Source organism: Ammospiza nelsoni, chromosome 27 (genome assembly GCF_027579445.1).
Source record: "Ammospiza nelsoni isolate bAmmNel1 chromosome 27, bAmmNel1.pri, whole genome shotgun sequence".
NCBI classification, from domain to species: Eukaryota; Metazoa; Chordata; class Aves; order Passeriformes; family Passerellidae; genus Ammospiza; species Ammospiza nelsoni.
Genome location: NC_080659.1, coordinates 852,057 through 876,160, shown reverse-complemented (window position 1 = coordinate 876,160; position 24,104 = coordinate 852,057). Strand labels below are relative to the sequence as shown.

General features: G+C 45.1%; 1 protein-coding gene across 10 annotated transcripts in view; it reads right to left on the bottom strand.

Moving 5' to 3' along the window:
• LOC132084660 (excitatory amino acid transporter 4-like) overlaps positions 1–22,550 on the bottom strand; it is a 39,263-nt gene extending 16,713 nt beyond the window's left edge. For 6 of the 10 annotated variants that reach the window (XM_059489884.1, XM_059489883.1, XM_059489887.1 and 3 more), the window contains exons 1-2: positions 21,121–21,190; positions 7,506–7,665 (exon numbers count right to left, since the gene is read on the bottom strand). The gene's annotated coding sequence lies outside the window, so the exon portion shown is untranslated. Of the gene's footprint in view, positions 1–7,505; positions 7,666–11,964; positions 12,089–21,120; positions 21,191–22,336 lie in introns of those variants that run through there. The other 4 variants (XM_059489879.1, XM_059489880.1, XM_059489881.1 and 1 more) reach the window with 4 other exon arrangements.
• Between the last annotated feature and the right edge of the window lie 1,554 nt (positions 22,551–24,104).

Genomic DNA, 24,104 nt, shown 5'->3' with positions numbered 1-24,104 from the left:
AAGTCCAGCACCTCCCTCTCCACATTCCCTCCTGAGGAAGCTGCAGAAAGCAATGCATCCCAGCCTCTGTTTCTCTGAAGGAGACAAGCTCACTCAACTGCTCCTTGTAGTCCAGTTCTTCACCAGAAAGTTCACCCTACATTCCCTTCCCCTGGACATGTTTGAGGACCTTCACAGGTGCCTCTCTGCTCTTCAGCTGCTCCTCTCCCAGTTTAGACTTGTACTCGGTGTTACTCCCTCCCAGCTGCAAAAAATAGCACTTGGACTACTTCCATTTCATGCCTGAGATAGCCCAACGGTCCAATTCATCAAAATTCTCCTTTGAGGCCTCTTGTTCCTCAAGAAAGTCAATGGCACCTCCCTGTTTGATTTTGTCAGCAAGCTTGCTAATGGGACATTCAATTCCTGCATCTGGATCATGGATAAAAATACTGAACAATACTGGTCCCAGTGTTAAGCCCCAAGGACACCACCAGTGACCACTCACCAGCCAGACACAGCCCCATTCATTACAACCATTCAAGCCCTGCTGTCCAGCCGGCTCTTTACACTCAAACCATCAATTTGCCCCTCCCACATCTGGACAACTGTCCAGAAGGATGCTGTGAGGGACAGTATCAAAAGCTGCACTAAAGCCAGGAAAACTGCATGCACCACTTTCCCTTTATCAACTTGGGGTGTGACCTCATCCTAGAAGGAAATCAAACTGGTCAGAGAGGACTTTTTCTCTGTAAATCCATGTTGAAGGTTGCATTATTCTTCAAATACTTTCCAGTAGTATTCAGTAGGACCTTCTCCATAATCTTTCTAGCAACTGAGGTTAGACTCATCGGTCTTTGTGTAGTTCTTTGTGTCTTCCCTTACACCTTTCTGGTAGATTAGAATAACACTGGCTTGCTTCTCAGTCAGCAGGGATGCCATGTGGCTTCTACAGTAGAGCAACCGAGGCAATCACTTCCAAAAGAAGAACCACCAGAGAAACTTTTGAGGCCCAGACACTCTTCTTCTTACTACCAAATGACTCACTCTTCATCAAATGACCCAGCACACATTGGTAATGTGAAGTACTACCTTACTTTGACATGGAAAGCTCCAAACAGTTTAGTGAAGTCAAAAGACACATTGATTACTCTAAAATCACCCACTTCAGACTTTCTACACACAAACCAAACTTTTCCTTTGCTGTGGTGACCTGAGAGAAGACCCATGTTGAGTAGGGAAAAGTGGGCTCCTCCTCCTGCAAACTTTGCCTTTCTTAGAGTTGGACCATACCACAGCAATGGCACAATTTTCTGTACAGGGAAGGTGGGAGCAGAACCCACAGATATAAAAGGACTCACACGATTTTTTCTCCAGATGTCTCCCCATCTGGAAAATGTATTTTTGTCCAAACAAAATGAAATTTCTATTTTGATAGGAGAAAGTACAGGATTAATCATTAGATCCCATGTTGAACCATGTGTTCAGCTGCCTTTTAGAGCAAAAGTTATTGCACCGAAGGAACTCATTAGCAGATCTTGCTCCTTTGTTGTCCCCACCCTCTTGCTGTCTTGCTCCCTTTCTCTATTTGCATATTTTGCAACAGAGCAGCCCCCTCCACAGCACATTCTCGCTGTGATGCTGGTCTGAAATTTTGTAAATGTTCTATTGCATGAGCAGGAAGTTCTCAGACTCTTGCAGTAAAGTCACAAAAATTCTCTTGTCCATGGCTTGGATCTTCCTTCTTGTGAGGAAGAAGGTGGCTTTGCTCTCTCAGTGAAGGTTGTTCTATCAGTGACTGCATCACCAGTCTCCACTCTGCCAGAAACACCAAGATATTTGACAGAGTATTTTTGGTGGTAACGACAAGGTTTGAGCAGGGAGCACAAGATATTTTGCAAGAAGAATCAGTGTTGCAAAACTAGTACCTAGTTCCTGACACTGAGGTTTCACATAAACAGAGGAATTTTGGCTATTTTAGAGGTATCAGTCTGATGTTGGTGAAAGTAAAAAATGGGAAGGAAGGCTTCTTCACTACATTTTGTCCTGCTCTTTGCAGATTTTTCTGTGTTTATCTCCCCATCTACCCAAGGAGATTTCCAACATGGGAGGAGAAGTGCAATAGAGCTTAAGCACTTATAAAAAGCTAAAAACAGGGAAGCTCTGAATCAACTAAGATGCATCTGTTCCGCGTTGTACTGAACATTGAAGAACATCTGTCCTCTTTATCTTTTGTCTCTGTTAAAGTAGCCAACATCAAAAAAGCCGACATCAAAAAAGCATTCAGTGTGCAGCATCTTCCTGTGAGCATGTTTTAAAGATAGAAGGTATTAAAATTCTGGTTGAAGGGAGATTAGAGATAGCCATGGCACACTCACAGTGCTGGAGAGCCAAATGTGGAAGCATCAGGGCAGATTTGCATCCCCTTCTCACAAATTGCATAATTTTGGTCCCACAAAGTTCCACATTCAAAATCTGAGAGTAAAATATTGTACACAGCAGACAAACTTCTTGAAATAGTATCTTGAATGTAATCTTTGACAACAGGCTCTGTAAAGACACACAGCCTCCCACATTTTGACCATGCCCCTCTCCCAGAGAAAAGGCCAGCTTGTTTAAAAGAAGAACTAGGGAAGCAGGAGAAGTAAAAAGCAATGTTCAAATGCATCTAGTTGAAGGAAAATCCGCATCAGTAAGGATATGGCTTCAGTGTCAGATCAGTCAGGGTTTTTAAAAACTTTTGTAAAGGCTCATGCATGAAAGGTTTTTAAAGCAATGGATATGAAAGGGAATGAAAGGGGAGATCCCCTTTTCATCATCACTTTTGGTGACAGGATGCCAACAGATTTCAGTTGAGATTTCCAAAAAGAAAGTGTGCAGAGGGCTGAGCTGTCCATCTGATCACAAGTGACAGGAAGAATGATCTGCTCTATGCATAAATGAAAAGCAGTAAACACAGAAAGAAAAACTCTCAATTACAGTTTCTTTGTGAGTTGACTCACAAAGAAACTGGAAAGACCCAGAAAAGCACAGACTGACAGAAGAAAGTACTAGGAATTATTTGGGAGACATTAGGGGACAAAGAAGAAAATAGTTCATCCCTGAGAGGATGAGTGGTAGCTGGGATGGAGTTAATTTTCCTCCTAATAGTTGGTACAGTGCTGTGTTTGAAATTTAGAGTGAGAATAATCTCAGACTTTGTCTTCTGATAAAGGGAAAATGCCAAGACATGAATCTCACTTGTGGGAATGATACAGCTTTTACATTGCAACATTAAATGCTTGAAACTTGTATTTAGAAACCCATATACACATCTTAAATATTATTACATCACAACAACAGAAGAAAAAATAAATTATTTGGACAAATTTCAAGTTGCTTGCTGAAGAAATTTTGCATTTAACTCAGATTCTAGGAAAGTTGCTGTGCAAGTCTTCAATTACTTACTTTCTTTGTTGTGCAGGCTCAGCTTCGGAAAAAACCCAGCTTGATTGTTATAAAGCTGTCATCACTGAAATGTTTCTGCATTCAGTTATTAAAACATCAAGAGGCAGGCTATAAGTATTTATAAATTTTTCTTCATGTGCTGCAAAGTTTTGCACTGTCTGTATTAAGAGAGTTTGCATCCATGGGAGCTCACAAGCAAGCTCCTCCTGAGCCGTGCATGCTTCAGGCTATCCGCAGAGATGGAGGGCAGACTTTCCTCAGAAATGCACTGGTCATGAATCCAGCCTGTCCCCTGGGCAGTCTCTGTGTTCCACGGTGCTGGGGGAGCCCTGCAGAGCCCCGTGGGTGCGGTGCCTGCACTGGGCACTATCAGCACAGAGCAGAGCCCAGTGCTGGGGCAGTAGGGCTGCATCTGCAGGAAAGATCTGGGCAGAGCTGGAGGAGATAGTTTGCATCTAGACAGCATGTAGATCTGCAGAGGGCACAGTTCCACATGGAAAACATCTCTCAAGAGGTCAGGGCAGTGGGGCTGGCCAGAGGAGGTCAGTTCTGTGGAGCAGTGATACATTGAGTTTTGCCAGGGAGAATAGACAGTTCTGCTGCCTGCAGAGAAGCTGTTTGACTGTTTGGAACCAAAGGGGATTATTCTCTGTTTCACGTGAGTTTCTCATGCTTTAGTACCATTTCATGGCAAGAAGAAAAACTACATGTAGGGAAATAAAAATAAATCTACTTCATGCCGGTATGCAACTCTGCCCTCATTCCAGAGACATGCAACAGCTCAGAGGCCACAAAGAAGCATGTGCTCTGAGCATGGGGGTGGGCTGCAGAGATCTCTGGCCTAGCTTTGTCCAGGTAATGGTTAGAGACAGGCCGTGGTGGATGAAGAAATATATCTGACTACTTTAAATGGTCCAGACAAAACTCAACATCAAACCCCTAATAACAGTTTCTTAAGGCCTGCACGTGGTACATCACCCCTGGGACCACAGAACTCCCAGGACATCCCAGGTGGGACCAGCACTAAAGTCCAGAAACTCTGCTGTGCTTGTGCCAGCAGGTTGAGAGAGGTGATCCCTCCCCTCTGACTCAGCACTGGTCAGGCCACAGCTGGCGTGCTGTGTCCAGGTCTGGGTTTCCCAGTATGGATATAGGGAAGAGAGTCTACTGAAGGACTGCAAAGGTGATGGAGGGACTGGGGCATCTCCCATGAGGAAAGACTGGGAGATCTGGGACTGCTCAGCCTGAAGGAGAGAAAGCTTGGGGTAGGTCTTATCAATGTATACCTGCAGGGAGGGTGTGAAGAATTCAGTGCCAGACCTTTCTCAGTGTTGCACAGTGACCATGAGAGGTGGCAGACATGAATTGAAGTACCAGGAAATTCTCCTTAAGAATAAAGAGTCTCTTTGCTACTGCAAGACAGACTGAACACTGAGGCAGGTTGCCCAAAGGGGCTAGCAGGGTGTTCTCCATTCTTGGAGGTATTCAAAAGCTGTCTGTACACAGTCCTGAGCAACCAACTGTGTCTGACTCTGTTTTGGGCAGAGTGATTGCACTAGATGATGTTTAGGGGTCCCTGCCAACCTCAGCAATGCTGTGACCTTCCTTCTGCTGATGTGCTGTGAGACAAAGCTTTATGAGACTTCAGACAGCACTGACACATCCTGTCCATGGCAGTGTCCTGGAGGTGATTTACATTTATAATTAGCACAGAGACATGGTTGGTTCTCCACCCTCCTCTCACCCTCTGACCCCTGCACAGTACATCTGTACCGCACTGAAAGTCAAACAAGAAAATGCTGCTTCATTGAAACAGCCAAATGCCACTTGTGGTTGCTGGACAGATTGTGACGACTCAGGGGTGACACAGCAGAAGGGGAGCAATCAATCAAGTGGATCCACTGTGAGACACTCCTCTTGGAAAGGGGAAGGTCCTGACCACTGGCAGGACATGGCATTACAGGGCATTCTTGCCATGGTATGTGGGATTGGAAAAAATAACAAAAATTTCAGATGAAAACTGTGTCTGCCTTCTTGCCCTGTGCTCCACTATCTCATGAGGCAGAACACAGCTGCCATCTCATGCCTGCTTCCCCTGCCCTCACATGGACATGCTGACACAGCTTTCTGATTACTAATGTGTCCAAGAGATATCAGCTGATGATCAAATAACCTGCCCCAAGAGAGGCAAAAATCTGCATGTTGTGCACAGCAGAGGAGAGCTCCACTTTTCAGAGGGTTCAGGCACTCGGCTGGGATGGGCCCAGCTGTCATTATTCAGAAAAAATGGATGGGAAACAATTACTAAAATGCAGCTGCTTTACACATTGCTCCACTATTGCTAATGTCTGTGTAGAAGAACACAAAAAGGGGTTAATCTAATTAGCCAGTTTTACTCCTGGGACTGGCAGAAGTCAGCCAAAATAGAAATGCCCATTGCAAACCCTCTCCCAGGTTTACCAGCCTCCAGGGGCTGGTGGAAGAGAGGCAATATAATCCCAAGACAGCAGTGTTTGGTACAGTGTGTACCATCACATCCTGCCAGGGACATGGCACACGGCACTCGGTCAAGCCATGCTGCTGAAAGGATGACACTGGAAAAGCATGTCAGGTGTCCCCCTCAATGACAGCTGCCCCAGGCTCCCTCCTCCCACTGCTAAGGCAACCCCATTTTAGTTTTCATTGCTGAAAGCCAGACTGAATGTGAAACAACCAGCACTTGGAGTCCACTGTTTCTCAGAGTCCAAGGAAACTCTGCTTTATGTTCAACATCAAAACCAGCAGAATTTTCAGTGAGGGAAGTCTTTGCAGGTGGCAGCAAGGAAGCACCCAAAGTGGGAGAAGAAGGAGAAATCTCTGCAGAAGGAGAGGTGTTGGAAAGAGTTATGCAGAGTTAGGCAGATATGGAAGGGCAAGGCAAGGGGTTACTGAAAAATCTGTGCCAGTCTTTCCGAGGTGGACTTCTGGTGCTGGGTCACCAAGGGAGAGGAGTTAAATAGCCCATCCTCACATGGTGGGAGGGGGAGCTCAGTGCTTATGAGGAAGGGGCATATCACTCTGCTCAGTGGTCTGAAAGTTGCTGTTGGCAGCTCTCAAGTTCTACTGGCTTTTAAGCAGACCATGGGCACTCCAGAGTGGGAAGCTACAGTCCCCCTACTGCCAGCTGAGTAAAAAGAGGTTCTTTGTGGGGATTCTCTTTGCAAAGATGGCAAAGGAGGGGCAGATGTCCCCACTCCCACCTGACATCCCCTCATCGATAGCTCAGTGCCTGTGATCAGGAGCATTAAATCCAGCTATTGTGCTATTGCCTGGGCTTTTTTTTTCAGTCCTGAGGACCAGGATCTTTATCCTCACAGGGTTCATAGACTCCCCTTGGCTGCAGGCATCCTCACCCCTCATGCTATTAGATCCTTTGCAGCCTGGCCCATTGCTTGCCCTTGGGAAGGGAAAGCTGAAAGCAGTGCAACCAAAGAGCCTATGTTGAAAATTTCCATTCACAAGCCCAACTCAGCCATCTTTGCATTGCTAAAGCAGTCTCTGGAAGGGCTTTCTGCTCAGTAGGGCATTTCTCTTTCTTGATGCCTGTCAGCAAGCTACCTCCCAGACAACTCCTACCACAACAATGGACCCAGGAAGAGAACAGATCTGTTCAGGGCCCAGCCACTGGCCCATCTCTGTGAGAGAGCACCAGCTAAAGGGAGAGGAGTCTACAATAGGCAGGAATTTCAGCCCAGTTGAGCTCTACAGTGACAGTGATCACCAGTGGAGCAGTGGGTTTGGGACCTAAGTACAATACTGGAGGGACAAGTGCCACTCTCCACAATGCTCCCTACTCATGCCAAGGTCCTGTGATAAGGTTGTCTCGCTCAAGCTTCCCACCAGGCATATAACCCCAAGCCAAGACACAGAGTCCCATTTTTAGAGCACCCCCCACTGGGCAGCTCCCTGTCCTAAAGCAGATGAGAGCTATCCCTGCCACTGTCATGCAGATGCCTGAGGAAATCTCCTTCCCTGCTTCAGCCCCTGGTACTGGCATCACTCTTATTCATGCATTCAGATTCACTGATAAAACCACTCACCTGGAACCAGTGCAGGTTGCCAAGCACAGAGGGAAGCAAGTAGTTTTCGTCTTGGGGGATTATTCTGCGTTGTTTTGTTCTTTAATTCTTTCAAAGGCAGGAAGCAGGATTTTCTCCCTTGCAAAGTACAGTGTTAGCAGAGACCTCTGAGCAATACCTCCTGAGAGAGGAAAGGAAGACTGTATATGCTCAGGATACATGGCAGAAAGGGGTGGGGGAGTGGCATGTAGGAGGAGACAGAAAAAATCTTTGATGATTGCACCAGACCAGAGCACAGAAAGCACCTGTCATCAGGAGGTTTCATAGAGCCCTTATTGGGTTTCACAGTACCAGTGGGTATGCACTTTCTTCTGCCTCCTCACACAAGCTTCAAGGAGAGCTAGCAATAACAGAGAGCAAGGCAGCTGTTAAATGAAAATCAAATCTCATCCCCATCCCATTCCTGCCCTTACAAGGGTTCCTTCCACAAGGGAGGCTGCATGCATCCAGCAGCAACAGCTGAGTATTGGACAGGCAGGTCCTTCACTGGTCCAGTCTGTGTGTACAGGACCTCTGAGGTCCAGACACTCCTGTGGTTTGTCCAGACCAGCCTTAGGGGGATAGACGTGTCTGTGCCTCAGCCAAACTGCTGCAGCTTCTCTTCAATGTATTAGGCACATCTTATGGAGGAATCAGTTCACTGAGCATGCTAAGGAAATACAATAGCTGTAGAGTCTGTCAGGGAAACAGACTCTGCTTCCAAGGAAGCAGGCAAAACTTCCACTGCTCACTGGCTTCTTAAATATTGATTCCTGATGCAGTCTCTTAGATAAAAGTCCCACATTTCAAAATTTTGATCAACGCGCTACGTCAAAACCACAAGTCACGTTACAGGTGTGAACACCACAGAGCCCACTCTGGCCTCTGAATGTGGCAGAGTGAAAAATTATATGCAAAAATCAAGCCACAGCAATAAAGTTACAACAGCACCTCTGTTTCTAGTCCTACCAGATACATGATTCACCATGGACATAGTTGTTTAATGAAAGTAGCCTTCTCCTTAATTCAGGTGGCCCCAGTGTAGGGGTTTTGCTGTGTGCTCTGGCTTTGGCATACCAAAGCTGATATGTTGTGTCTGCAGCTGGAGCTTGCCACAGAGTTTGAACTCATCTAGTCAGGCATAGGTCAAAGGCAAAGCATCATGTTCACTTTATAGATGATGCTGGAAATTAAATCCCCCCAAATCTGTGTCCTCATCAGCTGTAGGAAGAGGAGAACTGGACCTCTTCAGCCCAGGTTAGACAGCAACTCCCAGCACCAAATGGCTTTTTCAGACATTGATCATAGAATTGTTTAGGTTTGAAAAGAACTTTAAAATCATTGAGTGCAACCATAAATCAGGATGGTGATTAGATGGGACTTTGCTCAATGAGCCATTTGGAGTCATGACTGTGTCTGTCATTCTCCCTTGTTTAAACTTGCTCCAGACACAAGGCATCGCTGCATTAAGAGACAAGAACACACTCTCTGAACCCAATAAATTGCTTGGTCTTCACACGATTCCATGGCTAATGACTCTAATCTTCTTATTGAAAGTTCAAGAACATCTCAGGTCATGCAAGTGTCAGCTGGGGACTGTAAATTCAAGTACTGTGCCCTGCAAGGTTTCAGTCATCTTTCCAGAAAAACACATATTGGAATGGGCTGCCGAAGAAAATATTTTTATTCCCAAATTAATGCTTCTAGTTTTGGAGAATAGGTGTGTTCTGCCTGTACCACGTACCAAAACCCTGCAGAGATGTGGCTGAGAGGCAGTCCAGACGCAGACGTACAGGGAGACTGATTGTAGTGGCCCAACCTGGTACATGGTTGATTTTCTTTGCTTCTTCTGATGGTTCACACTGGTCATTGCTGAGGCAGTCCCAGAGAAAGGGCATCTCCTATTCTTCATGCCCCTGCTTCTCACATAGCTTGCCCAGAAGCTGCTCTGGCAGAAGCTGCTCCTGACAGCACTGTTGGAACTGCTGGGGGCTGATGACCTGTAGCAGAGCACTCCTACGTGGGACTAGTGCATTTCTGGTGCTATCCAGAGTGGCACAGCAGCTGCACACTTGGCCACCCCTCAAATGCTGTTCTGTTGCCTGATTCCACCTCAGGCAGCAGTGTTTAGCTAACAGTGAATGGTTGTCCTTTCCACCTCCTATGCCTGAAGTCCAGCTTGGCTCCTAGAATCTCTCTTAATTCCTGCCTTGGTTTTTAATCTCCTGGTTAGCACCCATAGGCCTTTTAAAGCCATACTTGCAGTGACAAGTGCCTTAAACCTTCTCTTTTGGTAACTTTTTCCATATTTTGACTTGTACCTGTGGCAATTTCCAGGCAACTTAAAGTTATTAAATAGGACACAGAGCAGCAGCCTGAAGCTATGGAGGAGGTGAAGAGCTCTACTCCCTCAGGACGGAGCTGCCTGATGCCTAGGCAGTCTTTCCAGGGTAGAGCAATCCTTGGGTACAAACTCCATGGTCAGCTAACTCTCCCAAGTCTCTCCTCATTCTAGGAGTGCCAGGCCCACTTGATCATCCACATCAGAGGCCACATTATGCTCTAAGTTTTCAACAATGGGTAAAAAGGAAACTCACAACATCACCTTGTGAGAGGCAATGACAAAAGACATGGCAACTGCACCTCCTGTCATGGAGTCACCTTCCAGAGGGTGTTCTGATGCTATCCTTGCACAGCTGCTTGAAGATAAAGGAGGGGCTTGATGGGAAACAGCTTTCCAAAATCAGCCCCCTGGAAATTTCCTCCACTGAGCAACTTTCAGAATTATTTCAGCTAATTCCACAAGTAGACAAAATGTATTACATAGGGACAGGGCTGTTTTGCACCCTTTCCATCCTTAGATACATTCTCGGTCTGTATTGATGCCCTTTTCTCTAGTCCTAGAAACAGAAGCCAGACACAGGATGATAAAAAAGGGGCATGTTTATATAAGGAACCTTAGGTCCACAATCCATTAGGTGAAAAATGCTGAAGATGCTTGCCCCAAGTAACACATGTACCATTTTTATAGATTCTGCAAATTAATATATCTGACAAGACCCTCTCCCAATTAGAAGTACACTCCATAAAGTAATGCTCCCTAGCTCTAGCACCATCTAAATCCTCCTCCCTCAGATAAGAACCAAGCCTTGTTTATAAGAATATGTCTCAAAGAGCTGGTTTCAACCTTGGTTTCTAAGGAGAACCAAGACAGCATAAAGGTACTGGAATTTGTTTTGTCTTTCTGCCTAGGAAAATATTGAAACTAAGTTACAATAATAGACTACAAAGCTACAAATATATGTGTAAAGAATACAGAAAATATATAAAAGAAAGAAAGGTATAAATCCAGACAGCATCAGTATCTCTGCCCAAATTGGAAAGACCCAGATCCTAAATGAGTGAAGTTCTGGGCAAATAACTCTTGAGACAAATTTTGACAAAGGGCTTGTGTGTCTAAAGGACAGGTTTGCAGGTCCAGCAGAACAAGTCCTTTATCACCTCTACTTTTTAAGAAAGACTAATTTCTATTGGATCTTTAAAAAACAAAACACCTATAAATGGGCTAAGAGTTGACTCATAATGTAATAAGGTAAATCTCCCATGTCAGTCTCTGTTGGAATGCAGTTAGAGTGTCCAGTTTGGACACACAACCTGGAGGAGGCATTGAGGCTGTGGGGCTAGGACACAAAACACAAGCAGATGGTTGCATCCACTGTCCCATGACTTTCCTGGCTTCCAGCAAGCACTTTGCATATCAGTTTTTTGAAAGCACTTGATTTTTCTGAACTGCTGGAAAAAAACATTCAGGACCATGATGTAATGAATGGCAGGTAACTGTCACAGCCCTGTCAACTGAACATGTGGTGACTGGGAGGATGGATATGGACCATCCCTACCTAGACCTGTCCTAGGACATGGATACTTTCTGCTGGAGTGTAAAAAGCCACTGGGATATTCCTTGCTGCTAATTGTTGTGAGGAAAGATGTGATTTCTTTTTGTGTTAAGCAATCCTACAGCCCTCCCCTCCCTGGATTTTGCAATTCTATAGTCTTGTTCTCCTTGTTACAGTAACCTTAATTTGGGGGTTGGTATTAATTCTTTCTCCTGCATTGCTCACTGGCCCTGGGAACGGAGTCCAATTATGCAGCTGTGACCTTCATTACAAGTTAGCAGACTTTCTGCAAATGAACTTCCTTCATGTTTCACAGAGCTACTCAAATAATGGAATTTCCTTCCTATGGGAAATACCAATCTCTCAACATCTATTTTTGCCCTATTTTTAAACAAAAAGTCAAAATTTCAACTCTTACCATACATGAAGCTTATGAAAATTCATAAATGTAAATAAATATTTTGGTTTGGATCAGACTGATGTAAATCTACTCCTACCTGAGCTGCAGTTTTTCTTCATGTGAGTGCCTCTCATAATTTTTTTACCTCATTTTTTATAGACTTCAAGGTCTCATGATGCTCTGCAGTGTCCCCATGTAGCCAAGCTGCTATGGTGAATTTTCCTGCACGCAGCCTGGAAGGAGGAGCAAGGGCCAAGGAGAACAGGGCCCTAAAAGAGAAAGAGCATGTGATGTTGTTCTCACTGACAGCACTTGCCAAGACATTTGGTTAGAATTTCTGATGGGACAACAAAACAAAGACAGTGAAGCTAAAAAATTGTGTATCCAGTGACAAAAATTATTACCCCCAAATTTTGCCTGGGTAGGTTCAGCTGATGAGTGAGACAAAGTTTTGTGAATTGCTGAAGTTTCTGTCATTCTAAAGTCATTTTCTTCTTGACTCTACTGAGAGTACGTGTGACTGAGGCATTTTAGCTATTTTGAATCCCAGCTCATGCTCCCTGCTTCTTCCAGGTACACTGGGAAACTGGGAACTTGTGTGGCACACTCCTAGGAGTTCTGCATTGGGAGTTTGTGTGATTTGTTATGTACTTTTTTTTTTTTAGCAATCCCTTTAAATCACTATACAGACACAGCCATTGCAAACTGCAGATTCTTATAGTGGTTACTCTGATACCTGACTTTTCACCATTTTTTTCAAACAGTTTGAGAAACTGAACTGCCACTGCCACTGTGAAATAAACCCCCTGCTCCCATCCTGAGAGGTTCCCTGGTGGAAACTCACCTGATTTGCATAGCATGAAAAGAGGGGTGAGGAGTCATTTTGATTTTCTTCCATGCCCTAATCTACCTCTGACTCTTCCTCCCAGCCACGTGCTTGTCTGCTGCACTACAAACTAGCAGTTGTTCTCCCTGAGCTACTTGAGACTTGATTCAGGTTTGATGTCACAAACAAGTTCTTTCTTAAAACCTTTTTATTATCACTTGCCTTATTGTATTTGTACATTTATTTTACTGTATTATTCTACTGTATTGTGTTTTTCCCATGACTTGGGAATGCAGCTTTCTTCCACTGCTTATGCTGCACAGAGACAATTCCAATGCCAATGTGGTACTGTCTTTTCCTTTCTTCCTTTCCATGATCAGGCTGCATCTCTCCTTCCTTCCCACCTCTGCTCTGCCTCTTGCAGCCTGTGGTTGGCTGTGCTTTCCACTACACAACTGGCCTCCCTGGCACTCAGACTCCCAGGTTTAGCAGCTCTCTCCACTGCACTGTTGCAGTTTCTGTGCAGAGTGGAGTTTCAGTGAAGATGCCAACAGTCATCAGCTGCCTGGCTGAATATCAGCACAAGATTTATGTTCTTTGTCACAGCAGCTGGAAAATCACTGTGTTTCAGCAACATACCAGAGGTGCCTTCTCTGTGTGTTTTTGGCATTTTTAACTATTACATAACTATTTATACCTATATGAGATTCTTCTTTATTACTCTAGTAAGTTTTCTTGCACCACTTATAAGTTTGGACAGCTGAATTCTACATGTGCCCAATTGCTCGGGCTGCTCTAAAGACTCTCTTTAGAGAGTGCAATGCAAGTGAATTCATAGTGGGTAGAAGCATTTATCAGGGCCCATCTTTGTACACCCTCTGAAGCACTATGAAATACACTCTGCCAGAATGACAGGCAGCATGACTCCCATGGATTGCCCTTACAAATACATTATTTCTTCTTGAAACTCAGGCAAAATCTTCCAATAAGAGAATTTCCTGCTGTGGAGAAGAATGGACTTCAATACAGCACAAGCTGGATGTGCCTTGCCACAGAGGCAGAACAAAGCAGTGTACATACGAAGACTGTCCCTTTCTCCAGACCATTATTTCCAAAAACTGCTATCTGCTCAGGAAGAGGCATTTCAGACCAGCATGTTACGTGAATACCCACAATAGAGTGATATGAATGCCATCTGACCTTACCCCTTCATCTCCTGCCTTGTCTGATCTAACTCCATTCCTTCTGAGTCACGCTTTCAAATAGTGAGGATCAAACCTTAGGTGTTTTTTTTTCCATGGTCTCCATGATATCGTTCAGTTTGAAAAAGCCCTCTGAGATCATCAAGCTCAGCCATTCCCTCAGCATTGCCAAGCCCACTACTAACCCATGCCCCCGAGTGCCACATTCACACAGCTGTTAAATCCCTGCAGGGATGGAGACTCCACCACTGCCCTGGGTAGCTGTGACACAGCTGGACATCCCTTTCAGTGAAGAATTTTTTCCAGTCTAAACCTCACCTGATGCAGCTTGATGCCATTTGCTACTGTCCTGTCCCTTGTTCCCCAGGAAGAGAGCCCAACCCCTACCCGGCTCCACTTTCCAGTGAGGGTGATGTAGACAGTGGTAAGGTCACCCTGAGCCTCCTTTTCTCCGGGCTGAGCCCCCCCAGCTCCCTCAGCTGCTCCTTATCAGCCTTGTGCTCCAGACCCTTCCCCAGCTCTGTTCCCTTCTCTGGACATGCTCCAGCCCTTCAGTGACTTCTTGGAGTGAAGGGCCAAAAAATTGAAGCCAGGACTTGGTGTGGGGCCTCACCAGTGCCTAACACAGAGGGACAGTCACTGCCCTGGTCCTGCAGCCACACTGGCTGGTACAGGCCAGGTGCCATTGGCCTTCTTGGCCACCTGGGCACACCTGGGCTCAAGTTCAGCCACTGTTGACCAGCATCCCCGGTCCTTCTCCACCAGGCAGCTTTCCAGCCACTCTACCCCAAACCTGGATTGTCCCATGGGGTTCTTGTGACCCAAGGGCAGGGCCCGGCCCTTTGCCTTGTTGGCCTTGGCTCATTGATCCAGCCTGTCAAATTGCCTCTGCAGAGCATTCCTGCCCTCCAGCAAATCAACATCCCACCCAGCTTGGTGTCATCTGTGAAATGACTGAGGGTGTCCTTGATCCCCTTGTCCAGATCATTGATGAAAACTTTAAACAGGACTGAGCCTAAAACTAAGCCCTGGAGAACACCACTGGTTCCAGCTGGATGTGACTCCATTCTCCAGCACTCTCTTGGTTCAGATGTCCAGACAGCTTTTACCCATAAAGAGCACACCTGTCCAGGCCATGAGCGGACAGTTTCTCCAGAGTACAGTGGGAAACAGTGTCAAAAGCTTTATTAAGGTTGAGGTGTACAACATGCACAGCTTTTCCCCCATCCATTAAACAGTCACCTTGTCATAGAAGGAGGTCAAGCAGGACCTGCCTTTCATAAACCCACACTGGCTGAGCCTGATACCCTGGTTGTCCTACACATGCCATGTGACAGCTTAAGATGATCTACTTCATTACATTGACTGGCCTGTAGTTCACTGGATCCTTCTCCCAATCCTTATATGTGTGCCTCACATTTGCTGACTTCCAGTGACTTAGGACCTCTCTGGCTGATTGGGAACTGCTGGTAAAACATGTGGCTTGGTGAGCTCTTTCGCCACCTCCTGCTGTACTCTTGGACTTGTGCTGGTCTACGTGGCATAGCAGGTTACAGGCTTACAGGCCATTCACTGTTGGATTTCAGGGTCTTGATTCTGCTCCCCATCTCTGTCTTCTAGTTCAGGCTACCCTCAGGACAACTGTTCTTGCTATTAAAGACTGAGGCAAAGAAGGCATTAAGTACTTCAGCTTCTTCCTCATCCTTTGTAGCGATGCTTCTCACCACATCCAATAAGGGATGGAGATTCTCCTTGGCCTTCCTATTGCTGATGGATCTACAGAAACACTTTTTGTTATCTTTTACAGCATGGGACAGATAAATTTCTAGCTGGGCTTTGGCCCTTCTAACTTTCTCCCTGCCTAACCTCCCAACATCCTCATAAGTCCTCCTGAGTTCCCTGTCCCTTTTTCCAGAGGTGATAAATGCTCTTTTCCTCCCTAAGTTCCAGCCAAATTTCTCTGTTCAGCCAGGCCAGTCTCCTCCTCACCAGCTTGTCTTTCAGCACATTGGGACAGCCTGCTCTTGTGCCTTGAAGATTTCCTTCTTGAAAAGTGTCCAGCCTTCCTGGACCCCTCTGCCCCTCAGGACTGCTTCCCAAGGGGCTCTCAATCAGTCTCCTAAACAGACCCAAGTCTGCTCTCCAGAAGTCCAGGGTGGCAGTCCTGCTGTCCTCCTTCCTTATTTCTCCAATATCAAAACCTCTGTCACTTCATCATCGCTGTGTCCGGATGGCCTCAGCTGTCACGTCCCCCCCAGTCCATCCCTGCTCACAAACACCAAGTCCAGCAGGGCGGCTTCCCCGTTGTCTCACTTTCCAGCTGTGTCAGGCAGTTCTCTCCCGTGCACTCCAGGAACCTCATAGACTCTTTTCTCTCCACTGTGTTGTATTTCCAGCAGACATCTGGTTAAGCTGAAGTCCCACACAAGAACAAGGACCAGTGATTGTGGGGATTTTTCCAGCTGCTTATAGAAGGTTTTGTCTGCCTCTTCCTCCTGGTTGGTCAGTCTGTGACAGTAATTGACATTCCCCCTTAACCATAAACATAAGCATTCAACCTTATCATTGAGATGCCTTTATCAGCCCAAAATGCACAGCAGAATGCACACTGAAATGCACATGTGATATAGGGCTATGACACTTTTATAAGTTTAGCATACTAGGATAGTTGACAAGAATCCCCAATAAGAAGTTAATTCCCCCCTTGGTTTAGCCTCCTACTGAAGCCTCTCCTCTTGGTTCTAGGCCCACATTGTTTAAGTCTACATACATAGGAAAGAAGAAGAATGGCCTTGGTTCACTGAAGTAAGATTAGAATAGGATTCCAGGAATGTATCTGTTTTAACAGAGTACTGGAAAAGTACTGAAGTAAACTATGAAACTATATAACTATATAATAAAACAATAGTCTACAAAGCTATAAATATATTAAATATATATAAAAAGCAAAAGTCCTGTGGCATCAATTGCCATCATTAATCTTGAGGCAGTCAAACCACTCCCTCACACACAGCTTTACCACAACAGTTCCCCTTTCTTGCTTGTCCCTTCTGAGAAGTCTACAGCCACCCATTGCAGCACTCCAGTCATGTGAGTTATCCCACCATGCCTCTGTAATGGCAACTATGCCATAGTTTTTCAGCTGCACCATAGCTTCCAGCTCCTCCTGTTTGTTGTCCACACTGTGGGTACTGGTGTAGGTGCACGTCAGTTGGCCTATTGATCCCACCATCTTTCTGGAGGGAGAAGCCCTAATTCCTGTGTGACCATTCTCAGATGATTCCATGGTTTCTAACCCATCAATAACCCTTGCTTCTTTGCTGCCACTTCAATCTCCATCTCTTCCCCAAGCATGGAGATTACAGTCTGAAGGATCTCACTAGCACACCATCTCTCTGACATCAGCACAGTGCACCTAGACTTATCTCTAGTGAGCTTGGGTTATTCACCTTTGTAGTTTTCCTCACTTTGTCTTTTCATTGCTCTGTTCCCTCCTCAGCAGCACTTTCCTGCTGCTCTTCCCTAACTCCCCAGACTCCCTGCCACCACAGGTGGGTGATGATGAGGTAACAAAGAATGGTTAGGGAGAAGGGAATCCCACCCAAGAATAGGAGTTGGGTTCTTAAGAAGCAAAGATTATTGTGTTGGACGCAATCACTCTGGAACAGTTTCTGGCTTGAGTGATATTAGAAGGTCCCTGGCAACCCAAGAATCTTCAGTAGAGAGTGCTGTTATCCCATAGGACAACCATGGTAGTAGGAAGGCCAAAACTGGAAGAACAGCTGTGTTGAGAGGAGCTATGTTTAGGTTACACTATATTGTTTGACGTAGCCAAGCAATTAAAAAAAACAAACAAACAAACAATCACTGGCAGTAGCAGCAACACTCTTATGAACAGTAGTGGACACAATTATGATTTGCTCTGAGCATGGTTTATTCCTGTGGCTAAGACTCTGCAATAGAGCACCTTTCATATACACCTTGTTCCATGCCAATAGACTGAAATGCCTGAACTAGCAATTAATTATTTCAGGGGAATAACTTGCATGATTTTGCAACAACAGCATGTCGCTTTCATTTGGGCATCCTCTATTGATAAGTTGTACAAACCAGAGGACGTCACAAAGCCTTTCTGTTGCTTTAAGTAGCTTGGTCTGATACTGCTATGGGGTGTCTGCCTCCTCTGAGCTGGGAAAACAGGATGGAAAGGCTGCTCTGCTGCTCTGATAATATATTTGTCCAGATTTAACTTGGATTTAACATTCTCCATATTGTATTACCATTGGCATTGTGCTCTTCTCCAACAGCACACAATGCTGTGTATTTGTATATGTATTACAAGGACAAAAGGGACCATGTGTGATCATCTAATCTGACCTCCTTTTTCAGGACAGGAATAGCCCTGTTTTAATTAATTTTCTTTTAAGTAGAATATACTATTTTAAAGAAATTTTAGAACCTGCATTACTGTCTTCTGGTGGTCATGAATTCACCACAGTTTCAGGCAAATTATATAAGCCTGGGTCTACCTGACCCTGGAAATGATGCATAATCACTATGAAGAAGCAGTCAGCTGCTGCTGTGGAGGAGTTGAAGGGAAGCTACTAATGCTTATGGTAATGCTGACATTGACACACCAAGAGGCTGAAGCTTAATCACCATGGACAGGCAAACACTCATGCATACAGCACCTGCAGGCAGAGTTAGACACGATGCAAATGAGGTCTGTGGTATGAAAGTCTTAATCAAGGTGGATGATCCTGCAGCAGTCACTGGGACAGCAGCACCTCCAAGTTTTTTCCGGATGCTCCCTCAAATCACCACTTCCCTCAGCATGGATTCACATGGTTCCTCTTCCTCTCCTTCCAAGTGAGATCTTAAACTACAGACTGAAGCATTATGTTGACTTCTGGGGTTTGATTTTGCAATTTGATTTCCATTCAATAACAGGGAGCCTACCCTGTTATTGAATGGCTTTCTGGAAGGAGAAGAATTAAAATCCAGAATTAAAATCTTCCTTCCCTCCCTGGGTACAGGAAAAATAAATTATGCAAGATCAACTTCTTAAAATTTTGCTGTACCTTAGAAAATCTACAGAAAGGGCTGCAGCTCTTTATGTGATGGCTGGCCCCATTGTTATAAGCTCAAATTTTTTTTCCCCATGTCTTTTTCTGGTGTCAATACCGGAAATACCTCGCTCATCTAAATGGATGGTTGTATCTTCCACTTGCAACACAGTGTCTGATTGTAATTTGTCATTTAAGTGATACCACCTAAGGTATCAGAGACTAAGACTTCAGAGAATGCAGACAACTCTAGAGGAAATCTACCCCATTTGCTTTCCTTCACTGAATTGCAGAATCCCCTAAAACCATCTGCTTTCAACCATTCCTCATGGACTGTATTTCATTCTCTCAAGTTTTGTCTAGAAAAACCAGACTCTAACTTCCTCTTCTTCAGACACTTTATTTCACTCCATTAATGACACTCTTCTGCCATGTTTCTTAGGCTCCTAATTTTGACAAAAGGTGTTCACCTTGGGGTAGAACCTTGCCATAAGACCCCAAGGGGAGAACTCAAAGGTTTCCTGATCCAGCAGGAATCTCCAAATCTTTCCCATTGTGGAAGGCTGTATCTCCTGGAAGCTGTATCAGAAAGATACAGGATCTCCTCTTTCAGACTGCAGGTGACTTTATGTGCATCTCCTTGCCAAACTGCTTTTGTCGTCAAATGGTATCTTATACCAGAGGCATATGTAGCTATCTGCCTATCTTTGTATCTTGTCCTGTCAGCAAGATTTCTGATAAATCACTCTTATATATTAATATATTAACATATTAATGCAGTCTGAAGTCAATAAAGCAGCTTTCAAATTAACAGTTGCACAGGCTCAGCTTTATAAGATTTGCCACTTCTGCTACATCTTTGAAGTCTTACAGGGGGAATCATGGCCACCTCTTCAAACAGTTCTCCAGGGCTGGTGTCTCAGGGATTGGTTTGCCCCCTTTGGTGCTATAGAAGGATTTGTTGAGCACACTTCATCCACTGAAACTGCACAGATCTGGTGCCTGGATCTCCCTGGCCCATGCAGGCAGCACGCACAGAGAGTACGGGGCTGCGATTCGGAAGGGCTCCATAGATGGGAAGGGTGCTCCAAGCTGGCTGTCCTGTGCCAGCACACAGCACAGACATGTACAGGCAGTCACAGCATATGGGATCACTCCTGCCTCCAACCAAGCATCCTTTCCAAATTCCCACATAGGGAGTTTTCTCCCCATCCCCTCTCACGGGTCATAAAGCATATGTGTCATGAGGTGGCCCTGGATGCCTGTAGGTGTTAGGCTGAGCTCAGGCAGGCATGTGGGTCTCAAGTCCTTACTCAGAAAAGCTTGGAGTGGTGCTGTGCTGGCTGCAAGCTGTCAACACAGGCAACACAAGCTATCTCTCAGCTCATTACAGAAACTGAGCCGAAGGGAAGGCACGTTCCCAGCTTATCAGGCCACCTCCTCTGTGAGCTCTCTGATCTACTTTTCCAGTGATTGTTCCTGACCTAGGAGAAGCCCCTGAGAAATCTCATCATTCATAGCCTGCAGCTAAATGGGCATCTGCAAGCATCGATGGTGGGGAGACGGCAGGATGGCATGCAAAGTCTGATTAACCAGATGGAAAATTCCACTCCTCTTCATCACAGCATACCAGGCTGAAGAACTTGGGAAGCAAACCAGCAGTGTGTTTATCTGCTTGCCAGGCTGCTGCTCTGCTTTGGTCCCATGAATTGTGTACATTTGCCAGGATACCTGCACTATCTGCTCAGCCCTCTTTTAGCACAGTGATAAGAAGTGCCTCTGGAACAGCATCTTGCACACTTTGCTCTGCTTTGAAATATTTTTTAAGCATTGCTGACGGTCAATGCAGAGCAACATGAAGGGTGAGGCTCCAGCATGGGGACCAACAGAACAGACCTCTCCTTTAGCTCTGGGCATGCTGAGCACAAGAAACCTGTTCCCTGATGCTTGCACTCCTTGCACCTCTGCTAAGCGATCAGCTCTGGACATCTCCTCATCCCAGGTTAACTCAAACCCTGTAAAATTGGTTAAACCGACAGACTTACAGGCTCTTCTTACTTGAAGATATGAATGACAAAGTGACTAATAAATGCCAGCCTTTCAAGAATTCAGGAATCCCAGCTGATGGTCTGAAAACCTTTGTGCCCTCTCCTTTGACTTATTTGCCCCTCTTTCCGGTGGTTTTCCACACTCAAACACACTCTTACCTCTCTGATCTGCAGTTGTGCTCACAGCAGGCTCGTTTAGTTCCCTGTGAAGAGGTGAGAAAAGCGTGCGAGTGTCTGGGCAGAAATGCCTTGTGCTACAATGTCACTCAGGTCACCAGCATACAGCTAGTGCTAACCAATGGGAATGAACCCCATGGGAATTACGCAGCTTTAAATCCTGGCAACTATGCTACACACTGTGAATGTGCTATTGCTGGTTCCCTTGCAACGCTGTGCAATTAAATGATACAAAACCAGCAAATAAAGTATCCATTATTAATATATAATATTATTTAGACTGTTCCCTCTAACACTCCTATACAATGGATCGTCTCACTTGCTGATGGCCACAAGGCACCGCTGCCTCTGATCACAACAGGGAAGAGAAAATGCAGAGCAAGTGCCTCCACGAACGATCCCGATCCCGGCGAGGTGCGGGGAGGCCACTCGTCCACCTCGGAGCGGAAACATGCTTGGGCACTGCCAAAGAGGGGAACGAGCCTCAGGAAAGACGTGTTCTCTGAGGGATCTTATTTAGGTACGCAGAAACAAGGTTATTTAGTAAGGCTTCAATTCCATTATATGCTTCCCTTGGATGAAGTTTTATATGAATATGCGTTTCATCCACATGTTTAAAACACTGTTTCAAAAACCACTTGATGGGAAGGTCTGTTAGCACTTTCCGAGTAAAATAATTTGAAATGTGGTGTCAGAAAAGAGAATGAAATTTAAAGAAGTTGTGCTTGCTCAGTCTAACCAACCAGGCATCGAGCACAAAAAAATTACATACTGGGTTCTGGTTAAAATATATATTTTGCACAGCTGTCAGAGAATATGTAAAAGATTGATAGAAAGCAGCGGCATAACCAATATATTGCCTTAGGCACTTCAGCTCCTTTACAGTCCGAAAGCAAGCTGCTTTTTGAATGTCAGAAGTGTATGAACGTCTGTTCACAAAACCTGGATTCACGTAAAATCTGAAAGGACAAATTATATTAGTGATACCACTTCCCCTCTTCCTGTGATAGTGGGAAATGCACTAGATCTCTGAAAACCAAAAATAAAAAAGAGTATTTTTGATCCTTTCAAGTCCCCTAACGTCTTTAATGATTCCCTGGATCGGGAATCCTGCCCACATTTGGGATCTCCTGTATGATTAACAAAGTCTTCATGCAAAATTGAGCAGGGTATTACCTTTACAGGGTGCTCACCATACCTTCAAATTGTAGACCTGGAGTAAAGCTTGTGCAGGGCTCGGGGGAAGGGGGGATTTCAGACTCTTTCAGGAACCAAGCTCTGAATCAGGTCGAATCACAGGTTCTGCCCACTTCCAACTGCAGGGTAACGCCGGGCACCTAGCTTTTGAAGATGGAAAGAAAGCCTTTGGAGAGGAGGGGTTAGCCACAAGCATCATATCCACAGCTCGTTCCTTATTCCTTCTTTGTGCCCGTGACTTCCGCCGGCCCCAGCGAGCGAGCGAGGCCTGTTCCCCGCCCAGCCCGGGGCCGCTGCCCAGGCCCGGGGGACGGCGTGAGGGCCGGCTGCGGACAGCGGGGTCCGGGTTAGGCCCCGGCGCCCTGTGGAGAGCGGCACGGCTGGAGCAGGCGCTCGTAGGGCTCGGGGAAGTGCCGGGCACATGCTGGGCTGCAGCGGCAGGACACAAACACAAGCCAGGAGGCCTTGATAGGGCAAATGTGTGCTAATGTCTTTTCAAACAATTCCATGGATTGACATATTCGAAATGGGTCTTAATTCTCCCCTAACTTCAAGCAGCAGGTTTGTTATGGAGCCCAGACAGCCCAACTCCTGCAACAGACAAGTGGGGGACTCAGCACAAGCCTGAACTTAGGAACTTTGGGGTAAAATGACACTTTGAAGGGGGAATATGCAATAGGCAGTTCGGGAAGGCTCTACCTTCCTAGTACTTCAGACAATGAGGAAAGAAAGAGGGCAACATGCAACCGGGAGTTTGGGATAAAAAGAGAGGCTGCACCCTCCAAAATATCAAGAAAGACCCCATGGGGATATGTCCCAGTGGACTCTCTCCTTTTTTGATTTTAATAAACTTGCAGGACTCCTGTGAAAAATGCCAATTTTATGATTGGCTTTTCGCAAATATTGAAATGAATATTGTATGTGCTGTGTTATAAAGTTATGCTGTATTAATTTTATTAAGTAGTGTGTTAAATATAGATTTGGGTTATAACAAAATGTTAAAATAGAAACTATGCTATGTAAGATATTTTTTTAAAGAAAGGACTCACAGGGAGATAGCAGCCACAGGACACCTAAATCTTTCAGAGAAAGAGAATTTATTGCTCTTTTATCAGGAGAAATGAACTTCTTCCCTCCTTGCTCAGCCATGATGACTCTGGTTAGAATTAAGAGGAAGAAGCTGATGATGACCAGGCAGAATCCTGTGTTTGAATGGAATTTATGTATCATATATGAGATGTATGAATATGCAACAGGTTATTGTTTTTAAGGGTTAATCCTCTGTTAACGTGGGCCCTTTTCTGGGCTTATGCTGCCCGGAAAAAGGTACCTGGACTGTCCATAGCTCTTGTTTCTATTGTCTTATATTGTCCTAATCCAAATTGTCCAAATTATTATTACTCTAATTACATTATTATTTTTACAACCATTTTATTACTATTAAACTTTTAAAATTTTAAAAATGAGTGATTGGCGTTTTTAACACTCCTCTGTCTCTTTTATGGACACTGGCTTTTCATAGCGAGATTTTACACACAATTTCTTCTCTGCCAATTTGGAGGAACCAATTTCCACAGACTTGACTGTGGGTGAAAGCCAATGAAACAATCTGCCATGTTACTCTGCACTTTTCATAGCCTGCCTTCACTATTATAGCCATATCATCTGCAGCCTTCCTACCTCCATCAGGATCACAAGCAAGGAAGAAATGGCTACATAGGCTCAATTCAGCAGTTTTGTATTTCTAATTATTTTAGGCCCATGAGGTA